The sequence below is a fragment of the Schistocerca piceifrons genome, chromosome 2 (assembly GCF_021461385.2).
Source record: "Schistocerca piceifrons isolate TAMUIC-IGC-003096 chromosome 2, iqSchPice1.1, whole genome shotgun sequence".
Lineage (NCBI taxonomy): Eukaryota > Metazoa > Arthropoda > Insecta > Orthoptera > Acrididae > Schistocerca > Schistocerca piceifrons.
In genome coordinates this window covers 386852565-386874996 of record NC_060139.1, presented here as the reverse complement: position 1 = coordinate 386874996, position 22432 = coordinate 386852565, and the positions used below count along the sequence as shown (strand labels likewise).

Below are 22432 nucleotides of genomic sequence, written 5' to 3'. Positions count from 1 at the left end.
GGAAACAGCGAGACGGACATCGTAGCACGTAAGCGCTGGAGCACAATAGAGTCTCGACCGGCCAGTGTTGCAGCCGAACAGGAAGGATTATACTCCGGAAACGCTGAATATCTTGAACGTAGGTGAGAGGAACAAAGAAGCGGCACCTCGGAAACCACGCAGGCTGGGTTATTACCAAGGATATTTACTCAGAAGCGTACCATTGTACGAGAAGAGGTTTTTCCTCGCAAACTTCCCGTGCTGGAAGGACAAAAGACTAAAATATGGTTGGTCGGCGTTCGGAAGAATCTGTAGAGAGGGAAAATATACCGTGGTTTCGGGAATATGATTCGTTTTCGGAACTACGGGGTTGGGGAGCCAAGCCTTGCTGGGAAGCCAGCGCTGGAGAGACGTGGTCTTCCGTTGTGAGCACCCGTGTGTGACGGTCGCTGCATATAATCTTTGTTGACTTGCTGTCCTTGCTATCAGGAGAGTTGATAGTTAGAACAGTTAGGCACTGTAATGTTGCGAACCTATACGATTCTGGACTTCACCTCCGGGTTGGAAGTCTCCGTTGAGTACGCAGCGTTCAGTAATTGAGAGCACTTCCTCTGCCTATACTTACGTTGAGACGTTACGTGAACTCCGTCCTTGTGGCTGGGAGTTGGCGTTTCTCGTCTGTAGAACACAGAGAGGAGAAGACAGTATTAGAGTATATTAGTCAGAGGACCGCCATCTGCCGTCCTGGTGTCTGAAAGAGTTTATTTGTGGCTGGAGTTCTTCCTTTGTCGTAGACGAATACGAAAACCATCACTTCGACGCATCCGACGCAGTACATACGGTGATATCGCAAATTGCTTCGGCTTATTAGAGCTATAAGGCTAAAAAGCTTTGATAAAGTTATTTTATTTCCACTGAGGTTCCACACCACCTTAGATCATGGTTCAAATGGCTCTGAGCACTATGGGACAACATCTGAGATCGTCAGTCCCCTGGGACTTAGAACTACTAAAACTTAACTAACCTAAGGTCATCGCACACATCCATACCCGAGGCAGGATTCGAACCTGCGACCGTAGCGGTTGCGTGGTTCCAGACTGAAGCACCTAGAACCGCTCGTCCACTGCGGCCGGTCCAACGATCATCTTTGAGAGTAGTGTCTTCTACTGTTTCGTACGTAGATGATGTCATCATTTTGCGTTATTGATATTAGATCGCGCAGTCATAATAAGGGGCATAGTTGGGCAACTGATTAGTAGTTTTACTTAAGAACTGTCAACTTTGTAATATAAGTTTTCTTTTAATCTATAATAAACATACTTCCAGGAACAACGTTTATCATTTAGTAGGATTAGTTGTCTTCATCATTCATTTATGTTTAGATTGTAATTTATAGAATTAAGGGATCCTAAGATCTGCTTCATGGGATAGTCAGACAGGGCCAAATCTTTATTTTTGCGCTTATTATTCTCCGTTGCGCACATTCATTTTACACCCGCCTGGAGTAGCATCTTGGAAGGTATGTCGAAGCGTTGCAGACGCTTTGTTGCTGTCTACGGAGGACGTTTTGTACATGTTCAACACTAAAACACCGTCAGTAATGTCGTGACCACCTTTCAGACCTAAAAAATTCATAGTGTTTACATATTTTGGTTGGAATAATTAAAATTCAAACAGTGTAAACTCCTTCGTGGGACACACTGTAGACATCTACATCTCCACCACGCAAGGGACCTCTTGTGCGGGTGCTTCATGTGTATTGATATTGACGGAACCGAACAACTTTGGTCATCCAGGTCCGTAAATACTCTCCGCAAACCGGTTTAAAGTGTGTGACGGAAGGTGCTTCGAATACCACTAACACGCCCTGCCTGCCAATACTTGCACGAAGCGTCGATTGTCTGTAGGTCTTCCTGTATTTCGATATTGTTTTCCTCAAAGTTTCTGATTTTTATTTGCCATCATCTTTTCTCCACATCATGGTTGTATTCATGCAGTTTTGGCCAGACATATTGGTACACTGATTGAGATGCTGGAGTTGGGTTAAACTGCCAGACCCTTAAACGTAGCTACAGCCGATTTCCTATTCCATCCTTCGGTAATAGGAATTTTTGATCCGTTTCTAAAAATCTCGGAGTCGACGGGATATTCAGCGCTAACCTTCCCTTCTTCATTACACCCAATCAGTTTTTACTCTAAAAGTAATTGCTAATGACTAGTTTCTATTATGAAAGGAAAGTAGGGTTCATAGTACTCAAATACTTCATACTCCAAATGAATCGAATTTTTCAAACAAACTCACGTCCGGCTTTAAATATATTGACCTGGAGTTTTCTTGGGAAAATATATTGGAAATTTGTTCTTAATATGCACTTCCTATTTTACACAGAGTATTACATTTGGTATGAAACGATATTTTTCGGTTAATAGCAAAATTTTGTAGAAGAAACAAATAAAAATGCAAGAGATCTCTATAAACGGCCAGTATACTGTGATGTGGCCATTAAAAAGTAAAGTAACCAAACAGTATAAACTTCAGCTTGAGTAAGCTAGGTCACAGGGTCAAATAAATCATATATGATAATGTGGTAAACAGCATAAAGATATACAAAATACATAGATATGGAAAAACAAACAAACAAACACACACACACATTTTAAGAGACAACTGGAATCACAATTAGCAACAAGAATGAAACTGACTGTGAGTAGAGACCTGTGCTGTGTATTTGAAGTAATTCCATAAAACCATATTGTCCCTTAAGAACCTGTGTACAAGGTGTTCTATTACCAGTTATGAAACACGAGCCTGATGGAATTAACGTATAAAAACGACAGACATTAAGATATTATTTCCAACTTGCTCATTTAAAAACCGATTAAAATTACACAATAAATTTTCAAACATCTAAGAAATACAAAACATGTTAATTCACAAAATGTGTTCAAATGTACCTCTTCATTTATTTTGTGGTACACAGATGAGGAATTTGGAAATAAGTCAGAAGGTCAGTTTATCCAACAACAACATTTTAATTGGTTGTATGTTTTGTGAAATGATTTGTCTGAAAGTAACATATAAAATAGATTAGAGAAATATGTGACACACGTCATTTGTTGTACAAGATTTACAGCAACATTTAAAGTCATGTCAAATGTTTCTCTAATCTACTTTACTTGTTACTTAGAGACATAACATTTCACAAAATATTGGACCGATTTGTTTCAGTTTCTATCTTTTTTTTTAGTTTTCAAATTGTGTTCAGAAAGCATGTTGTTATTGACACATCATTTGGTTTCCTAGAGTCTTCTCGAGATGACCTGGCTAATATTTGATTCGAAGAAACGATTTTCACTGTTAAATAACACACCAATGTAAATTTTTTTAAGCAAAATAGCTACGCCTTGAAGAGCTGAACGTCTTGACGCCTCGTTTTTCTTCCTAGTGACTTCTGTGCTATAAGTAGAAACGTCCTACATTTACTACTTGATTGGAAGGAAGCCATTGTGACATTTAAATATCACACCAACGGAACTCCCTATTCGCAAAATAGCTACACCTTGAATAGATCCATTTTCTGACACGTGTTTTACATAGGTAGCAGCAGCTTTATCGTGAAATATTTTTATTGTCCATCAAAACACTTACTTATTCTTAAATACTCTAATTTCAAGCAACTAAATATTTTTTTTGCAAAATTAGACTTCATGCTGGTCAGTTTGATACCTTATTTGTCCATTCCACACACTTCGTTTGGCTATGAAAATTCAGACAAGAATTTCCCCTCAAATGTCTATTTTATTCTTAACTATCTGGATTAATTTCGGACAGATAGTCCCTTTTTTTTTTCAAAGATAGACCACCCATTTCTTAGTTTCATTGCTTATTTTGTCTTTTCCCCACCATGCATTTTACTATGAAAATTCGGACAAAAACAGCATAGTGCAATTTATACAGAGTCCGTTTTCTCTCCGTTCAAACATTTAACCAAAAAGTCAACAAGATAGATATATATTTCTGAGCACAAATGTCTATGGATAGCGTTCTAATTCTTGTAAAACATCATACCAATCGTAGTTGCTTTCTCAGTCCGAGACCCTATTGATTGTGAAGCGATTTTAACTCAGAAACTGACAGAAAAAAAGGAAGGCATAAGTAAAATGTAAATTATAGAACATCAGTTGAACCATAGCCATATTTCACAGTATTTCGTACATTATCTGTTAAAATTAAAGCTAACAGTGTATTTTATCTGTGAATATAGTATTTTCCTCCTATATGTTTCTAGCATTTCTTCTAACAAAATTCGACTCCTTTCTTTCCTAGCTCAAACATTTACTCAATGGTAATCGGCATAGCTGATATGATAGTGAAGAACTCATTAGTCAATAAAATACAAAGAATTATAGCTACTGAAATATGTACGTTAACATGTTCTACGTGACTCTTTATACAGATTTGAATAAATAGTTTCTTTGAGGATCAATATAGATAACGTCCGAAACATTTTATGTAATCAGACTGGCAAACACTGAATACTGTTTACTTATGGATGCCATCTCGTACTGAACAGAGATAATAGCAGAGAAGTTACAGTCATATTCAGCAACTATCCTTCTGCTAACGAGACAAATTTCTACTTCCTTAAATTATATTTTATAGTTCTACGCCTTTACCACTTTCTATGAAAAGCAGCTTTCCCGGAACGCTAAAAATTAATTAGATTCTCCTCATTAAACGAAGAGGCGTGTGGGTGTTGTACGTATTAAGCGGGCGGTATCTGCAGAAGGCACACCTTCTGTCTAATTGATGTAGTTCTTCATTTGTCGATGAGAACTTAGAGAGACTGGGCGTAAAGTTCAAAGGTATTTAACGACGCTTTTGAAAAACAGGATTGAGCTTTACCAGGAATTAATGCTTCGTTACACGTAAGTCTGTAAAATCCATTTCACATTAATTTTTGATTCCTTTGAAGTGCACGTCGCTGACTTTATTCATAAACAAAAAGAGTAGTAGTTACTTATTTCCCTTTCATCAGAGAACCGCCTTTCATTTTTGAAAGCTTTACTTTTGGGCAAGACGAAGTATATTCCACAGTTCGTTATTGTTACATCAAAAGATATGTTGGCTTCTTAATCTTAATGAACTGCAGTTTTATTCCAGCGAAACACATCGATGCTTTTGTCAGCACCGCTCAAAAACCGTGACGTGTTTCCGGAATGCAAATGACGTTTTGCGCTACATGTAGCTACTAAGTATAAGCAATACACATGCACTCATGAGCCAAAAAATAACGGCCATCTACATAATGAAATTTTCACTCTACAGCGGAATGTCCGATGATATGAAACATGTTGTACGTAAAGCTGCGAAAAGGTGTCATGACTCGCTCTTGGGTAACTTGATAGAGCATTTGCCTGCGAAAGGCAAAGTACCGAGTTGGAATCTCGGTCTGGAACATAGTCTTAATCTGCCAGGAAGTTGCATTGTGGCCAACTACTTAATAGTTGTTTGGAACATAAAACATCTATATCTAGATGGATACTCTGCAAATAAAAAAAAAAATGGTTCAAATGGGTCTTAGCACTATGGGACTTAACTTCTGAGATCATCAGTCCGCTATAACTTAAACTACTTAAACCTAACTAACCTAAGGACATCACACACATCCATGCCCGAGGCAGGATTCGAACGTGCGACCGTAGCGGTCGTGCGGTTCCAGACTGTAGCGCCTAGAAGCGCTCGGCCACCCCGGACGGCACTCTGCATATCACATTTAAGTCCCTGGCAGAGGCTTCATCGAACCACCTTCACAATTCTCTATTATTCCAATCTCGAATAGCGCGCGGAAAGAACGAACACCTATATCGTTCCGTACGAGTTCTGATTTCCCTTATTTTATCGTAGTGATCATTTCTCCCTATGTAGGTCGGTGTCAACAAAATATTTTCACATTCTGAGGAGAAAGTTGGTGATTGGAATTTCGTGAGAAGATTCCGTCCCAACGAAAAACGCCTTTCTTTTAATGATGTCCAGCCAAAATCGTGTATCATTTCTGTGACACTCTTTTCCATTTTTCGCGATAATACAAAACGTGCTGCCGTTCTTTGAACTTTTTCGATGTACTCCGTCAGTCCTGTCTGGTAAGGATCCCACACCCCGCAGCAGTATTCTAAAAGAGGACGGACAAGCGTAGTGTAGGCAGTCTACTTAGTAGATCTGTTACATTTTCTAAGTGTCCGCCAATAAATCGCAGTCTTTGGCTAGCCTTCCCCACAACATTTTCTGTGTGTTCCTTCCAATTTAAGTTGTTCGTAATTGTAATACCTAAGTATTTAGCTGAATTCACGTCTTTTAGATTAGACTGATTTATCGCGTAACCGAAGTTTAACGAATTCCTTTTAGCACTCATGTGGATGACCTTATACTTTTCGTTACGTAGGAGCAACTGCCAATTTTCGCACCATTCAGATTTCTTTTCTAAATCGTTTTGCAATTTTTTTATCTTCTGATGAGTTTATTAGTCGATAAACGACAGCGTCATATGCAAAGAATCTAAGACGACTGCTCAGATTGTCTCCCGCATCGTTTATATAGATAAGGAACAGCAAACGGCCTATAACACTGCCTTGGGGAACGCCAGAAGTCACTTCTATTTTCAGAATGAAATTTTCACTCTGCAGCGGAGTGTGCACTGATATGAATCTTCCCGGCAGATTAAAACATGTTCCGGACCGAGACTCGAACTCAGGACCATTGCCTTTCGCGGGCAAGTGCTCTACCATCTGAGCTACCCAAGCACGACTCTCGCCCCGTCCTCACAGCTTTACTTCCGCCAGTACCTCGTCTCTTACTTTCCAAACTTCACAGAAGGTCCAGAGTTCGGTTCTCGGTCCGGCACACAGTTTTAATCTGCCAGGTAGTTTCACTTCTGTTTTACTCGATGACTTTCCGTCAGTTACTACGAACTGTGACCTCTCTGATAGGAAATCACAAATCCAGTCACACAAATGAGACGATATTCCATAAGCACGCAATTTCACTACAAGGGGCTTGTGTGGTACAGTGTCAAAAGCATTCCGGAAAACGAGAAATGCCGGCCGCGGTGGTCAAGCGGTTCTGGCGCTGCAGTCCGGAACCGCGGGACTGCTGCGGTCGCAGGTTAGAATCCTGCCTCGGGCATGGGTGTGTGTGGTGTCCTTAGGTTAGTTAGGTTTAAGTAATTCTAAGTTCTAGGGGACTTATGACCTAAGATGTTGAGTCCCATAGTGCTCAGAGCCATTTGAACCATTTTTAAAACGAGAAATACAGAATCCATCTGAAATCCCTTGTCAGTAGCACTCAACACTTCATGTGAATAAAGAGCGAGTTGTGTTTCACAGTACAGATGTTTTCTAAACCCATGTTGACTGTGTGTCAATAGTTTTCTTCGAGGTAATTCATAATGTTCGAACACAATATTTGTTCCAAAATCCTGCTGCGTGTCGACGTTAGCGATATGGGCCTGTAATTTAGTGGATTACTCCTACTGTCTTTCCTGAATACTGGTGTGACCTGTGCAACTTTCCAATCTTTGGGTACGGATCTTTCGTCGAGCGAACCGTTGTATATGACTGTTAGGTGTGGAGCTAATGCATCAGCATACTCCGGGAGGAACCTAATTGGTATACAGTCCGGAACAGAAGACTTGCTCTTATTAACTGATTTAAGTTGCTCCACTACTCCGAGGATATTTACTTCTACGTTACTCATGCTGGCAGCTGTTCTCGATTCGAATTCTGGAATATTTACTTCGTCTTCCGCGTAGCATGAACTCGAAGAGCCCCTAGTAGATTTCTAGAAGTGTGTGGCACCACATGCCTGTGCACAGGCCACGCAATTTCCGTGAGTTACTTTCAGTGGTTTTATTGCGCGCGGAGATAGCGGCCTATAGCGTCCCAGACGTGTTCTATCGGGTTCAGATCAGGCGACTCTGGTAGCCGAGATGTCAACTTTAGATACTATCACCCTACTTAAACAACTTCTGCACTACTCTGGCCTTCTCAGAAGGAGAGTTGTCCTGTTGGAAGATGCCACCGCCGTCAGGGCACATCAATCGTGAATATGTGTAGCGGTCATAACACCACCAGCGACTAGTGGGGCACACCTGTATCACCATCGTTTGTTTGTCGTGCACGACGACAGACAGCTGCTCATGTTGTATCAACATGTTCCACACATGCCCTTGCGAAAGTTTCCTGACAGCTACGAGAGGTGCAATAAAATGCATAAAAGACATTGACATCCTTATATAACTGCTGTCATTTGCATTATCTTATGCTGGTGGTGGTGGTTAGTGTTTAACGTCCCGTCGACAACGAGGTCATTAGAGACGGAGCGCAAGCTCGGGTTAGGGAGGGATTGGTAAGGAAATCGGCCGTGCCCTTTCAAAGGAACCATCCCGGCATTTGCCTGAAACGAGTTAGGGAAATCACGGAAAACCTAAATCAGGATGGCTGGAGACGGGATTGAACCGTCGTCCTCCCGAATGTGTTATCTTATGCTGGAGAGCTGTATCTAAATGTTGACATGAAGTAGTTCTGTAATCTTTGTATATGCATTGCCATGTGATAAACAAATAAATGTAATTACAACAGGTTTCAATGAAACAATCCACCATTTTCAGGCCCCACTACAAGAAAAAGTGATTACATTTTCAACAGGAATCATCGCCATATTTTTATCGAAATGAAAAATGCTCCTATCATAACACAAACGTGTCAATATATCGTTGTCGGAGTTAGGAATGTAAAAAGGTAGCAAACGTAAATACGATACCGAAAGAAATATTAAATATGGTGCAAAGTTTTGATAATAATTCATGTAAATAGATTAAAACACGTAGATAAACTTATGATATTACATACATAAATTTACTTAAAAGCTGACAGATTTGTGCAACAAATGATTGATTGCTGAAACGCATAACCTTGTTGTTATTTCTTAGCTTAATATTGTTGTCATTGTCTTATAGAATAAAAAAAACTGAAAACTAAAAAACCGGATTTACAAAACCTAACGTGAGTAATTTTAGTGCAGTATGTAGCAAGAACAAATCCAAATGAAGTATGAGTATGAATGGCTGCAATAAGTAGAAGAACTGCGAAGCAGTGCATGCCACACTATACCGTCTAAAGGATTAAAAATCCTGTAGGAAAACTGACTAACTTAAGCTTCTTTTGTCCGAAAATAAATTTTCTACAAGATAGCGTAGTAGTTTTTGCAGAAAACGCAATAAAACACTTTACACTAGTTAAAAATAAGGTGATCTATTTTATGACAATTATTATAATTATTTCGGGCTAGTTTAATTTTCTGCGTGGTCATCAAGCACGCTTTAAATGCTTGATCAAACAGTATACCATTTTGTGCAATTTTGGGTATGATTACATGCATTTTTTGCAATTCCAAACACTCTTCCATGATTTTAAGCCACTGGCGAATAAAATCATTAACGACTAAACAATGAAACCATTTTAAACAGTAATAACCAGATTTTTATCATACCAAAATGAAGCGCTTAAAATTCAATGCATTTCTACGAAACAGTTTAATGTGCAGACGTGTGATTTTACGCACGTGAAACCTGATCAATGAAATATTTCTGCAAACACTTATTATACATAACGTAAGAAAACATTTTTTTATTATCATTTGTATCACTTTAAACCATCACAGTACGCGCTATTCGCGTGAAACCGGATTTTACGTGCATTTTATTTGTAACTTTAGACCAGTATATCGTGGCAACGGATAATGCTTTCACAAAACGAAAGAACGACCATTAGTTGCACGTATTGTCCATCTGCTTAAAAAATTGGAACCGATTCTCTCAAGACTGAAACAGAAATCGACTGGTGTGAAACACTCACACAAACGTGTTTTTGCACGTGAAATCCGAATGAATATAAGATTTTCGAAAGCGAGTCTTCAATTTTATCGTAAGATCACATTTATTTGTTTTATTTTGTTTAAACCGTTTCTGTGCATTCAATTCACATAAGAACGAATTTTACGTGCTACATTTAGCTCGGCTTTAAACCATCATATTTCGACAATGAGTAAAAATTACTGAATAAATTTTTGTTCTAAACTTTAAAACTGATCTTTTAACAAGGTCCAATACAAAGTGGACCAAATTTGAACCATCAGTTTTGTTTCAGTCTGGGCTTGTTTAAGGAAGGCTAATTTTGCATGTAGAATCTCAACGAGTGTGCCTGTTTTTGTGTGTAAAATCTGAATGGTGCACATACACATTGTGTCATTAGCTGGGTATTAACTTCAGCCCTGTAAAATATTTTTCAAAAGGAATTAATCGATTCGCACAATTTTCCTGGGCGCCAGCATGGATTCGTCATTCAAATCTTGCTTAATGTACTGTAAAAGTGAAGTTCCAATGGCTAAACAAATGGCCACTGGTTCGGAAAGAAAACATTGCACCCCATGTTCTAAGCTCAAATAGGAACCGATTTCCAAGACATCCCCCCCCCCTCCCCACAGCCATTAGTCTAAATATTGGCGTATCAGGACTCGACCATCGACCTGCTGTTAACAAGAAACATCATTCATACGACGAGGTGATGCATCATAATGTGGTCCTAATCATCAGTGTACGCATTATACTTAAATACATTTATGCTAACTTGAATTTTACTCCATAATTATTCTAATAGAGTGATGTCTAATTTTCTGTTATCACATTATTGATTATCAAGATATTGAAGAACTATAAATACAATCAGAGGTCACATAAATCTGCAGAAGAGACATTATTTCTACGTAAAGTATTGTTTCGCGCCATCTGCAATGAGTAAAGAATTGATACTCACTTTCTTTTTAAGCTTCCTCGCGTGGGGTAGCGCTCATGTTTCTGAAACAGGAAAATAAGAATTTGTTTATGAAGAGACATAATTTTTGGCGTTTCATTCTCTACTCTAGTATTCACATATCTTAATTAGGTGAAAAAATATATTCATGATAATAGTAGATTATTTTCGTGGCTATGGGCTGAATGACCTGTAGAAATACAGTTTATTTTTATTTATTTATTTATTTATTTTTTGCGCCTGGACCTCTAGGAGCTGGGAGTGGTGTCGTAAGGTTCCCAGTTAAGCAGAGAGTGTAAGAGATTAAGTCGACAATTTTCTCTACATGTACTGCATCGTACCCAACGGTAAATGTCCATACGTGTTGATATAACCTTCAAAACGCAGTTTTCGTGCGACTATCAGAATAAAGCGAGAGAAAATAAACAGAGGCAGAGAATCTTCTTGTTAATTTTCTTTTTTATTTCATTTCTTAATATTCTGATTAACATGTACAAGTACGGTAACCAAATACTAGTAGTATACAATACAGCACTGTAAACAGCAAAAAATATTCCTGTGTTTGCAAGAAAAGGCTCCACAATAGTGCTGATTACGGAATTACGAAAAGAATTAGAAACAAACAATATCAAAGACACCGTAATAAATAAAATGAGCTGTTTTATTATAAACATAGAAAATCGGCAAGGCTTTCAAGGCAGAATAATGAGGAATAATGAGGAATAAAGTGCCCGAAAGAAAGGAAAGAACAACGTGCGGAGAAGATGGAGCACTCGAAAAATAGGCAACAACAAACAAAGAAGCGGAACTGAAGATGATACACGATCCTAGTTGGTCACTATGAACATATACATAAATAAATAAAAATTACATCATATATGTCAAAATATAAGGCGATGAAAATATTCCTGTGCCATGATGACGGTTTTAGTAAAGTTCACAAGATCTATGAACCTATGTGAAACGACTACAGTCTGGAACCACGCGACCGCTACGGTCGCAGGTTCGAATCCTGCCTCGGGCATGGATGTGTGTGATGTCCTTAGGCTAGATAGGTTTAATTAGTTCTAAGTTCTAGGGGACTGATGACCTCAGAAGTTAAGTTCCATAGTGCTCAGAGCCCTTTGAACCATTTTGAACCTATGTGAAACGGACTATTTAATGATTTGGTTTCGAGTCCATTATAGGAAATTATGTTGCCAAGTACTTATAAATTAAACAGTTTTTGATGTTGCTGAGCAACAATCATTCAATAATTTTTAAATGGGCACATAGCATTTTGACTACATTATTGTTTATTTAATTACGACCCAGGTTTCGGCCTTTTATGTCGTTTTAGAGTGATTGAGTTTATGTCATTAATATATATTGCAGAACATCAAGCTTAAAATTGGCCATAAGTTAATTACCTACTTTTATGAAATATGACGTGCTCCCACTATTATTTACTGATCTTTTTACAAGATTATGATATTACATCTGACATTTCGTGGAGGAGAATTTTTTAATTTATAGCCAATTTTAAGCTTGATGTCCTGCAATACATGCTAATGTCATAACCTCAATCACTAGGAAAAGGCATAAAAGGCCGAAACCTAGCTCTTAATTGAATAAACGACAATACAGTCAAATGGCGGTGTGTTCATTTTTTAAAAAGTACTTAGAAATTGTTTTTCTTGGGAAAGATATGACCGCGTCGCGAGATAATCGACCATCCACTCGACTTAAAGTGTGCGCAGATGGATTAAATTGCACAATAAAGTGTGGCAGTAATTACTCCGGATTTTGATCGGATTGTGCTTTCGTAAGATCTCCTCGACCAACGTTTCCGTTGTGTGGATTCCCTCTTCACATTGTCATCACCTATTCAGAACTGTGAGAAGAACTCTAGACATGACGCTTCCAAATACCTACGGAGACATACAGTATTTTCGTCCGAGTCCCGTCTAATTCATACAGTTAGTGTTACGGTCGATACTAGCAGTGCCGCCTATCATGCGTCATGCTCTATACGATAATGGCCCATTTTGTAACGCACAGCATCGGAGCATATAACGGTACGAATGCAACAGCACGCATAACCAAGTATGTTCCAAAAGCGCCGCGTACAAAAACGGAATTTTTTCGGGGCTCATTGCTCGCGTTCCAATGGTATCAGTAATGTAGGGTCATGTGGTTTGGGTATCCCTTGGGCTAGGTACCATTTATGTACCCAACTTAAGGATCGTCGTACTGTAGCTATCCTACAATGCAGGGTCAAAGTTTTAATATCACACTTGCTCAAACTAAGGGAAATGGAGCAAATCGGTTGGTTCTTCTTACGTTAGATGTGGTCTACGGCCCACCTTAAGGGGATTATGGAGGCAACATTTAGTTCATGGGCGGTTGCTGAGAACGCCAGAAAAATACGGTTTTTGGGTACCGAAGCTGATCCGTGGATTTCGTAATGGCTTTGCACAGAAAACGGCTGAAAGTTTCATGGTATATTCTTAGGATCCCGATCTCGGACGGTCATGAAAATTTTATTGATATCTATATCCGAGATCCAGAGGTTCAAAGTTACCCTACTTGCACACGTAAAATACTCACACGAAACCCAGTGTGAGGCAAAAATTTGGCTTTTGAAGTAACGTAGCATCGGTAAATATGCTATAAAGCTTCTTCGTTATCCTCTAGGAACCCCATGTTATTGTTCTGAAGCACACGCAAAATTTTTGTGTTCCTAAATTCGGGACTGAGGTGTAAAATTAGTTTTGCGTTATTTCAATTTCTGTAAGTAAACTATCAAAATTTTACTGACCCAAAAAGTCCTTTTCATATGAGTGACACTCCGTGCTGTAGCAGGGAATGAATGTAAACGAGCAAGAAAATGCTCCTACCGGAGCACAAAAACGCGAATATTCTCCTGTTTAGTAAAAGATTTTTACTGAAAAGTGGGCTACCAGCTGCCTCGCTCTACCTTCTATTAGCACCTTTAAAGATTTTCCCAAAAATTCTTGCGTGTGGAAATATTCGCGCTTTTTTATGCTGAGAGAGAAGGAGAAATTAGAAGCGGGGAAAAAATTTGAAGGTGCTGAGGAAGGCAGCATGAGGCAGCTGATAAACCTCTTTATCAGTTAGTCTTTTAATAAACAGAAGCACATTCGTCTTTTTTGTGCTCCGATGGGAATATTTTTCTGCCGGTGCATATTCTCCCTGTCAGCGGTATACGTTCATAATCAGATTACCATTGTTCCTGCGAACTGAAGCAACTTGTGGTTTGAATTCAGTGAAAGTCTCTCAAGGTACTCATTAAGTTATCATTTTTTTCACAGTGAACTGTGTATATATTTTTTAGAAATGTTCCCTCCGATTATTAGGGCAGAAAACTTAGCTGACCAGCTTTTTTTCGTGTTAAAAATGTATACCTATCTGAAATATTCTCCTCTAGTTATCTGTGCGGTTATAGCGACTTTCTTGTACTTCTCAAGCAGCAGGACATACGGTTGTTATCTCCATTTAATGAGCACCTCAGTGTCTCAGCTGAAGGTGCAAATACTATGTTGCTAATGTTAAAATACCAAGATCAAAATAGTTTAAAAGGGATAGAAAGAATAGAATCAAAAAACGAGATAATAATAGTTTAAAAATAACAAAAACTGAAAGAAGTTAAACGTTTTATGAGCTAAATCATGAAAACTTTTGCGTCGGGTGCCGTAGTGTTACTCCGTTTCGCCACATTACAAGTTGTATGGTTTTGATACTGATCTGCTACGAACGAGAGCAGAAAGTGATCTACCTTACTTAAATCTAATATTATGACGACATAGTATTGTGCTAGCTCTTACAGTGAAGCTGCAAAAATAGATAAATAAAACGAGAAGTAAAATTTATAATATGAATGCTGTAGTATGATAGTAATAATAATGAACTTCTCGTCTCGATTGGTAAATTATTACTACTTAAGCATACTTGCTTGAAGGTGCATTCGTCATTTTCATAAATGTAGCTATAATCTTTTAACCAGCCCGGATATCCTCGCGTCTTAGCACGCCCCTTTGGGGGTAAGGAAGCGCTCCAGCCTGGGAGCGAATCAGCCCGGCTGATTGACGACGAGGGCTAGTGTGTCAGCTAGCCTCGATGTGGCACATCCGTTTTCCACATCCGACCAGGTGAATAGCGGGCTGGCTTGTACCCATGTCCCACGTCACGATTCGGAAACATTTCGAAAGCGATCTTATACTATCACACGAGTTAGCACTAGATGCAGACAGATGAACAACTCAAGTTGTTCCCCGGGTGGGAAGGGATGATGAAGGAAGGGCATCCAGGCTTTCTCTACCACTAACATTGCTAAACCCAGTAAACTGCGTTAAAATACGGATTAAGGCCAGGTACAGAAGAAAAAAAGAGTATATTTATAGTCTTATACATTTGAATAACTCATTCCAGTTGATCGAGGTGTCTTCACACCGCCTCAAGAAAACCAAGTTCTGTTACATCATATTTCATCAGACTGTACTAAATCGGGAGCGACTAATAGGTGATTAATGTATTAATTTGTCAGTGTAAACTAAACAAGAAACGTACTATATGACGTATCTTTTGTGATTATTGATTAATTTTATTCCATTGGAACTCTGAGTCTACAGTACATGATCATAGAATATTTCACTATAATTGCTTGAAAAATCAGATATAGTAAAAAGTCAAAATGACAGTAATAATAAATATTTACAACCAAATTTTATTGCATGTGCCATTTCTGATGACTGACTCTGGAGAACCATGGGAAACCAAAATCAGGATGGTGTACCATGGAAAGGCTCTTGAATACCATTTTTCCTAGTTTCTGATTCATTTTAGTGGTCTAATTCCTATCTCTTCTATACATAATGCAGAGTCTATGTGCATGTCTGGGATCTCCTCCCAAATCCTGGATCGATTTCAACCATATCTGTCACAGAAACAGCAGGCAACATGTGTATCAGCACTGTGGGGTTTACAGTCTTCTAGTTCCAATAGATGGGGAGATATAGGCAAAAACTTGTTTTTTCAAGCCCTGGCATGAATACTACGACAGCCATGTAGTGTGGGAACAGTATCAGTCTGGCAAAACTATTTACTTTGCAGGGCAGTCTACATGTCAGGGGCGAAATGGTTTTCCAGGCCTCTGCATGCAGCCTGTCCTGCATGACAGGCAGACCGATGCTTTATTGAAATGTTATGCGAGGACTACACGTGCCATTGAGCATGGGCTGGGACAGGTTGAGATGCGTAGAGGAGGGGATGGACAGAGCAATGGGAAGAGGAAATGGACACAGCGAGGAAAAGAGGAGGAGGTGCATGTGACAGATAGAAGGAGTGAAGGAGTAGTAGGCAGTTGAAAAAGGGAGAGGGGGAGGCAGAGATGGAGAGAGAGATGGGGAGGCAGAGGAGAGAGGGAAGGAAGATATGATGAGAGGGAGGAGGAAGGACATTAGGTCAGAGAGGAGAGGTTTAAGAAATTAACAACCAGAGGGGGAGGAAGAAACAGATAGAGGTAGATGGTTGAGGGGAACAGAGGAAGGAAGAGAATGATACAGAAAGGTGGAGGAAGAGGTGTGTTCAAAATTTGCATCAACCGCATACGTGGGAAAAGCCACAGGGGAAAGGCTAGTAACACAATAAAATGAACCTAAAGAACTGCTGCAAGTAACAGGAGTACTCAAAATCGGTTATGAAAACAGCTCTTTGTCTCTAGCAGCCTTTAGGTGCTGTGTTATATTCCTGAAAAAGTATCTGTCAGAGAACAGTCCACCATTTTTATCTGAAGGATTTCCTTGCAACACACACATCACCAATATATTTCGGTTAGCCATAAGCTAAGAAATATATCGACCTTTAATTCGTGTGAAACGTATGTGGTCTGTGGCATGCAGCCTTTGCAGTTGGGAACAGTAGATTACGACTTGTGATTTAGTTTCACTCTTGTTGCAGTCTGACAGATAAATAATGCGGTTAATGATTAGATTATCTGAAGATGTTACTGCACTGGGATATTCCAAACTTATGACAAAGATGTACAGTTGAGTATTGCTCTCATAACACAATGATGGTCCAGGTGTAGATCTAAACGGAGCGTAAAAATGAAGCAACAGAACAGCTGTAAACGATAAACTGCAATTCCAAAATTAACTGAAAGCCGTTCACCAGCATGGAGAGGAAAATTATTATTTAACTTTATTTTTCGAGTGATAATCAAAACTTTGTGCTACCCCTTCATATACACGGTGTTTCATAATTCCTATTAAGGGCTTCTGGGGTTCTGGACTGGATTTGTAAATAAAATTTGGTGAGGAACCCATCCCCGGAAATGTACCGCTTGGATGTAGAATTAGTTTGAAGATCGGCTCACTTTCAAATCTCTCACTTCCCGAAATGCACACAAACTGAGACGAGGACAGGTGATGCTGGTGGAGTTATTCGAAAATATTTCACTGTCACTTCGTCAGCAAACGTATTTCGAAAACGCTGCTTCATCCGCGGATATTGCACGTGGGGTTCTCGAACATCTCAACCAAACATACGGTGAAAGGTGGGTAGCTTCATGTGAATCAACTCCTTGGCCACCACTTTCGCCGGACTTAACTCTTTTTTTCTAGGACCATATGAAGAGTCTTGTGTAAGAAATGGCTCTGAGCACTATGGGACTTAACATCTGTGGTCATCAGTCCCCTAGAACTTAGAACTACTTAAACCTAACTAACCTAAGGACATTACACACATCCATGCCCAAGGCAGGATTCGAACCTGCGACCGTAGCAGTCGCGCGGTTCCGGACTTAGCGCCTAGAACCGCGAGACCACCGCGGCCGGCCCTTGTGTAAGAGACTCCTGTAAAGTTGGAAGACGATCTTGCACCAGCTCTGATGGCAGCAGAAATTATCCAGCAAACAGCAGGATTTGTGGGCCATGTGTATGAAAGTATGCGTCGCAGACGTATCTTGTGCAAAGAATAACGGCGTCAAGACATGGAGCAGCACCTGTAGAGCACACTGGTCAGAGGTCTTTGTCTCCGCTGAGTGCATACCGTGAAGCCGGAAACGTGTTTTGCACCCAAACAGTACATTTCTGGTTACAGATCACTTATCAAAACCAAGGCTTTCGCGACCGGATGATATTGCTGCTGGTAAGCCTTTCTAGGTATAAGGTCGTGGTCCGTGACACTCTTTTGTTGCGAACGTTTCGGCCAGAACTGCTCTGGACGTCTTCACAGACTTTGCTCCTCCTCGAGTCGGCAAGGCTCAACGTAGGGGCAACGAACTCAGCTGTAAATCCATATGATTTTTCGGAAGGGGTGTACGGTATTTAGGCGCTACTGTCTGGAGCCGCCCGACAGCTACAGTCGCAGATTCGAATCCTGTGCGTGATATCCTTAGGTTAGTTAGGTTTAAGTAGTTCTAAGTTCTAGCGGACTGATGACATCAGAAGTTAAGTCCCATAGTGCTCAGAGTCATTTGAACCATTTGTACGGTATTTATGGATTTCATCGTCAGTGTGGTAAAAGTTACGTAGGATAAACAATACGCACTGAACAAGGACGCTGCGTCGAGGACCAGTGACACATCCACCTTCTACAGCCGATCAAATCTGTATGACTTTGTACCCTGAAAGCAATGACGATTTTGTTTACTGCCAACAGAACATATTTTGAAAACTCTAGCGGTATGTTATGTTTATGCGTTGTTGTGTTCTATAATATGCGTAAACGTGACCCCATACGTGCGTAAACCTGTCCCATACCCGGGACACGATTACGCACTCGATATAAACCTGTATAAAATTATTTTGCGATCTTAAATGTAATATTGAGCAAGAATTAAACATACCAAAATGTACTGCATACAAGACTAATCAATTTTGAAAACGATAAACCTAGACAAAAACATTTTTAAAAATGCGAAATGAAATCTGCGTAAAGGTGTTCTGGTCTCCCTTACAGTGGGTCAGTAAGTTTGCGATAGCAACTCTTACGTTCGCTACTGCTTCTTTCGCAGTAATTCTAGGAACTGACAACAAAAGGCGACACTTGTTAAGTGATAGGCAGCAAGACGGCCGTAGATTCTTCTCGTACGAGAATCGTTTCAAAGGTAATGCACACTGCGCATGTGCGACCGTTTCGGTATCGTAATCAAGTTGAAATTCATGTTTTTTGCGAGCGAGACTTTAGGCATGACGTTCGTATGTGTGTTTGCTGCTTCGCATGGCTGTGTCGTGAGTACTTCAGTTTTGAAATGGAAACTGAAATCGAGTCAGGTCAGATTACATGTAGCGATCAACGTTCCTGCATTAAAGTCGAATCCCAATGGAAATTTACAGCGGTTTGAGAGAGGTGTGTGGGAATAATGTAGCGGGACGTAGCACAGTCTGGCGGGGTTCTGACCGTTTCTATGAAGCTCTGGTAAACACTGAGGACAGCCCAAGAAGTGGAAGGCCATCAGTTGCAACAGACTACACCTCGTAGGTTATTATTAATGACATTCTGAGAGAGGATCGACGAAAAACATTAGGAAATTGTGTATGAGACCAGAATGTCTGTCACCTCAGTTTACAGAATCATAACTGAAAAGTCAGAGATGATCTGAGTGAAGAGCAGAAAGCAGGTCGCAACAGAATTGCAGAAGAGTTGCTTCAACTTTATCCAACAGAGGGAGAACTGTTCCTCAACAGGAATGTTGTACTTGATGAAAACTGGATGCTAGATGTGGGGCAGAACTGAAGTCTGAGACGTCACAATGGAACAATACCGACTCTCCACGACCTAAAAATGTCGACGCCAATAATTAAAGGCTAAAGTGATGATGATCTTTGCGTATGACATGAATGGAATCGTAGCTACGAATAGTGTCCCCTGCGAACATCTATAACAGGCGGGTAATACAAGTTGTTTTTGCAAAATGTTTTGAGTCAGTAAATTCGTCAGAGAGAGTCTGATATGTTTGCCGCTGGTGTCCTCATTTTCCACGATATGCAAGACCGCACGTATTCCTATCAGTGAGAGAAACGTCCGATAAGTATGAGTGAGAAATACTTCCGCACCCACTGAACAGTCCTGATATGAGCCCACGAGACTTTGATTTGTTTCCCAAACTGAAGGGAAAACTCAGTGGAAAAGGTTTTGATACAACTGATGAAACTTCCAGTGACGTGACTCGAGTTTTCAGACAGCTCAACAATGAAGGCACCCTATCCGGAACACATAAATTGTCAAAACGTTCGGGAGCTGGCAGAAGAGTGAATGGAGAGTATATTGAAGGCCTGTAACGGTACACTGAAGAGCCGAAGAAACTGGTATACCTGCCTAATAACGTGCAGGCCCCCCCGTGAGCACGGAGAAGTGCCCCAACACGATGTGGCATGGACTCGACTAATGTCTGAAGTAGCACTGGAGGTAATTGACACCATGAATCCAGAAGGGCTGTCCATAAATGCATATGAGTGCGATGGGGTGGAAATCTCTTCTGAACGGCACGTTGCAAGACATCCCAGATATGCTCAATAATGTTCACGTCTGGGGAGTCTGGTGGCCAGCGGAAGTGTTTAAACTCAGAAGAATGTTCCTGGAGCGGCTCTGTAGCAATTCTGGATGTATTGGATATCGCATTGTCCTGCTGGAATTGCCAAAGTCCGTCGGAATTTACAATGGACAAGAACTGATGCAGGTGATCAGACAGGATGCTTACGTACGTGTCACCTGTCAGAATCATATCTAAACGTATCATGGGTCCCATATGACTGCAACTGAATACACCCCCCACCATTGCAGAGCCTCCACCGGCTTGAACAGTCCCCTGCTGACATGCAGGGCCCATGGAGTCATGAGGCTGTCTCCATACCCGTACACGCCCAGCCGCTCGACACAATCTGAAACAAGACTCGTCCGACCAGGCAACATGTTTCCTGTCAGCAACAGTCCAATGTCGGTGACGACAGGCCCATGCGAGAAGTAAAACTTTGTATCCTACAGTCATCAGTGGCACACAAGTGGCCTTCGGCTCCGAAAGCCCATTTCGCTGATGTTCCGTTGAATGGGTAGCACGTTGACAATTGTTGATAGCCCAGCACTGAAATCAGCAGCAATTTGCGGAAGGGTTCCACTCCTGCCACGTTGAACGATTCTCTTCAGTCACCGTTGGTCCCATTCTTGCAGGATCTTTCTCCGGCCACAGTGATGTCGGAGACCTGATGTTTTACCGTATTCCTGATATTCACGGTACACTCTTGAAATGCTCGTACGGGAAAATCGTCACTTCACCGCTACCTCGGGGATGCTGTGTCCCATCGCTCGTGCGCCGACTGTAACACCAAGTTCAAACTCACTTAAATATTGATAACCTGCCACTGCAGCAGAAATAACCGATCTAACAACTGCACTAGATACTTGTTGTCTTATATAGGCGTTGCCTATCGTAGCGCCGTATTTTGCCTGTTTACGTATCTATGTATTTGAATACGCATGCCTGTACAAGTTTCTTTGGGGACTCCCGCCGGGTAGACCGTCTGCCGGGTGCAAGTCTTTTGATTTGACGCCACTTCGGTGACTTGCGAGTCGATGGGGATCACAACACCCAGTCCCTGAGCGGAGAAAGTCTCCGACCCAGCCGGGAATCGAACCCGGGCCCTTAGGATTGACATTCTGTCGCGCTAAGCACTCAGCAACCGGGAGCGGACAAAACCTCTGATGTGACATTCGTACAAAACTAGTTCAGCCTTCGACCTTAGGTTGATCGTGCATCGGAAAAATTGCTGCCTGAGGTGTACTCGGGAGCCGTCCTTCGAACACTGTGTTACGGCCCAACTTGCGCTCGGTCTTGGTCACCAAAATGTCAATAGCATCTGATGGTGGCACAACACGAGTTTAGATACTTGGGGAGAGGCCGCTCGCAGTGAGGGCTGGACACGTCGAGCAGAACACGCGGGCCGCGGTGACAGCACGGCCCGGCCCCGCCCTCGCCAAGCGCCAGCAGATCGATGTGCGCGGCCGGCCGCCCGCCGGCTGCGCCGCGCCGCGCTCCAGTGTGGCGCGCAGCGGCCAATTCCCCGGAATGAATTCGCACTTAGCGCCGGCCAATTTTCCCGCCAGCCCGGCTTTGCGCGCTGAAACGCCTCGTAAAGCGCAGTGGTGCTGGCGCCAGCAGCAGAGCCTGCGCCACTGGCCGCGCCGGCGGCCGCGATTAGCTGGCCGGGTGGGTGCCTGGCGTCAACGCTGGTGCCAGCGGCGCTCGCAGTGACAGCGATAAGCCGTCTAGCTGGAGACGGCGACACTGGAGGTCATTACTCGACTGGCCAGTTGGCGCCAGCGAGCGATACGTTCGCGCTGGTGCCTGTGTGTGGCGGTCGATGCCAGATGGCAGCAACGCGAATGCCGATACCAGTGGCTATGCCAGTAACTGTACGACTGGACACGGCTTGCTGGCTGCTTGGCTGCGAGGACGATGCCGAAACTAGGGAGTGCCACCCACGGCAGTAGGGACGCAAGTCGAAGGCTTACCAAACTGACGCCAGGGGTTGACGGCAGTGGCTAATCCACGGACCAGGATTATCGGACTGACTGTCCCTCGTTGAGT

General features: G+C 41.5%; 1 long non-coding RNA gene across 1 annotated transcript in view; it reads right to left on the bottom strand.

Annotated features, from left to right (window-relative positions):
• Positions 1–22432, bottom strand: part of LOC124777918 — a 761041-nt gene that overhangs the window by 213028 nt on the left and 525581 nt on the right. Inside the window, exon 4 of the long non-coding RNA XR_007015802.1 lies at positions 10849–10889. This is a non-coding gene — a long non-coding RNA (uncharacterized LOC124777918). The remainder of the gene's footprint in view (positions 1–10848; positions 10890–22432) is intronic.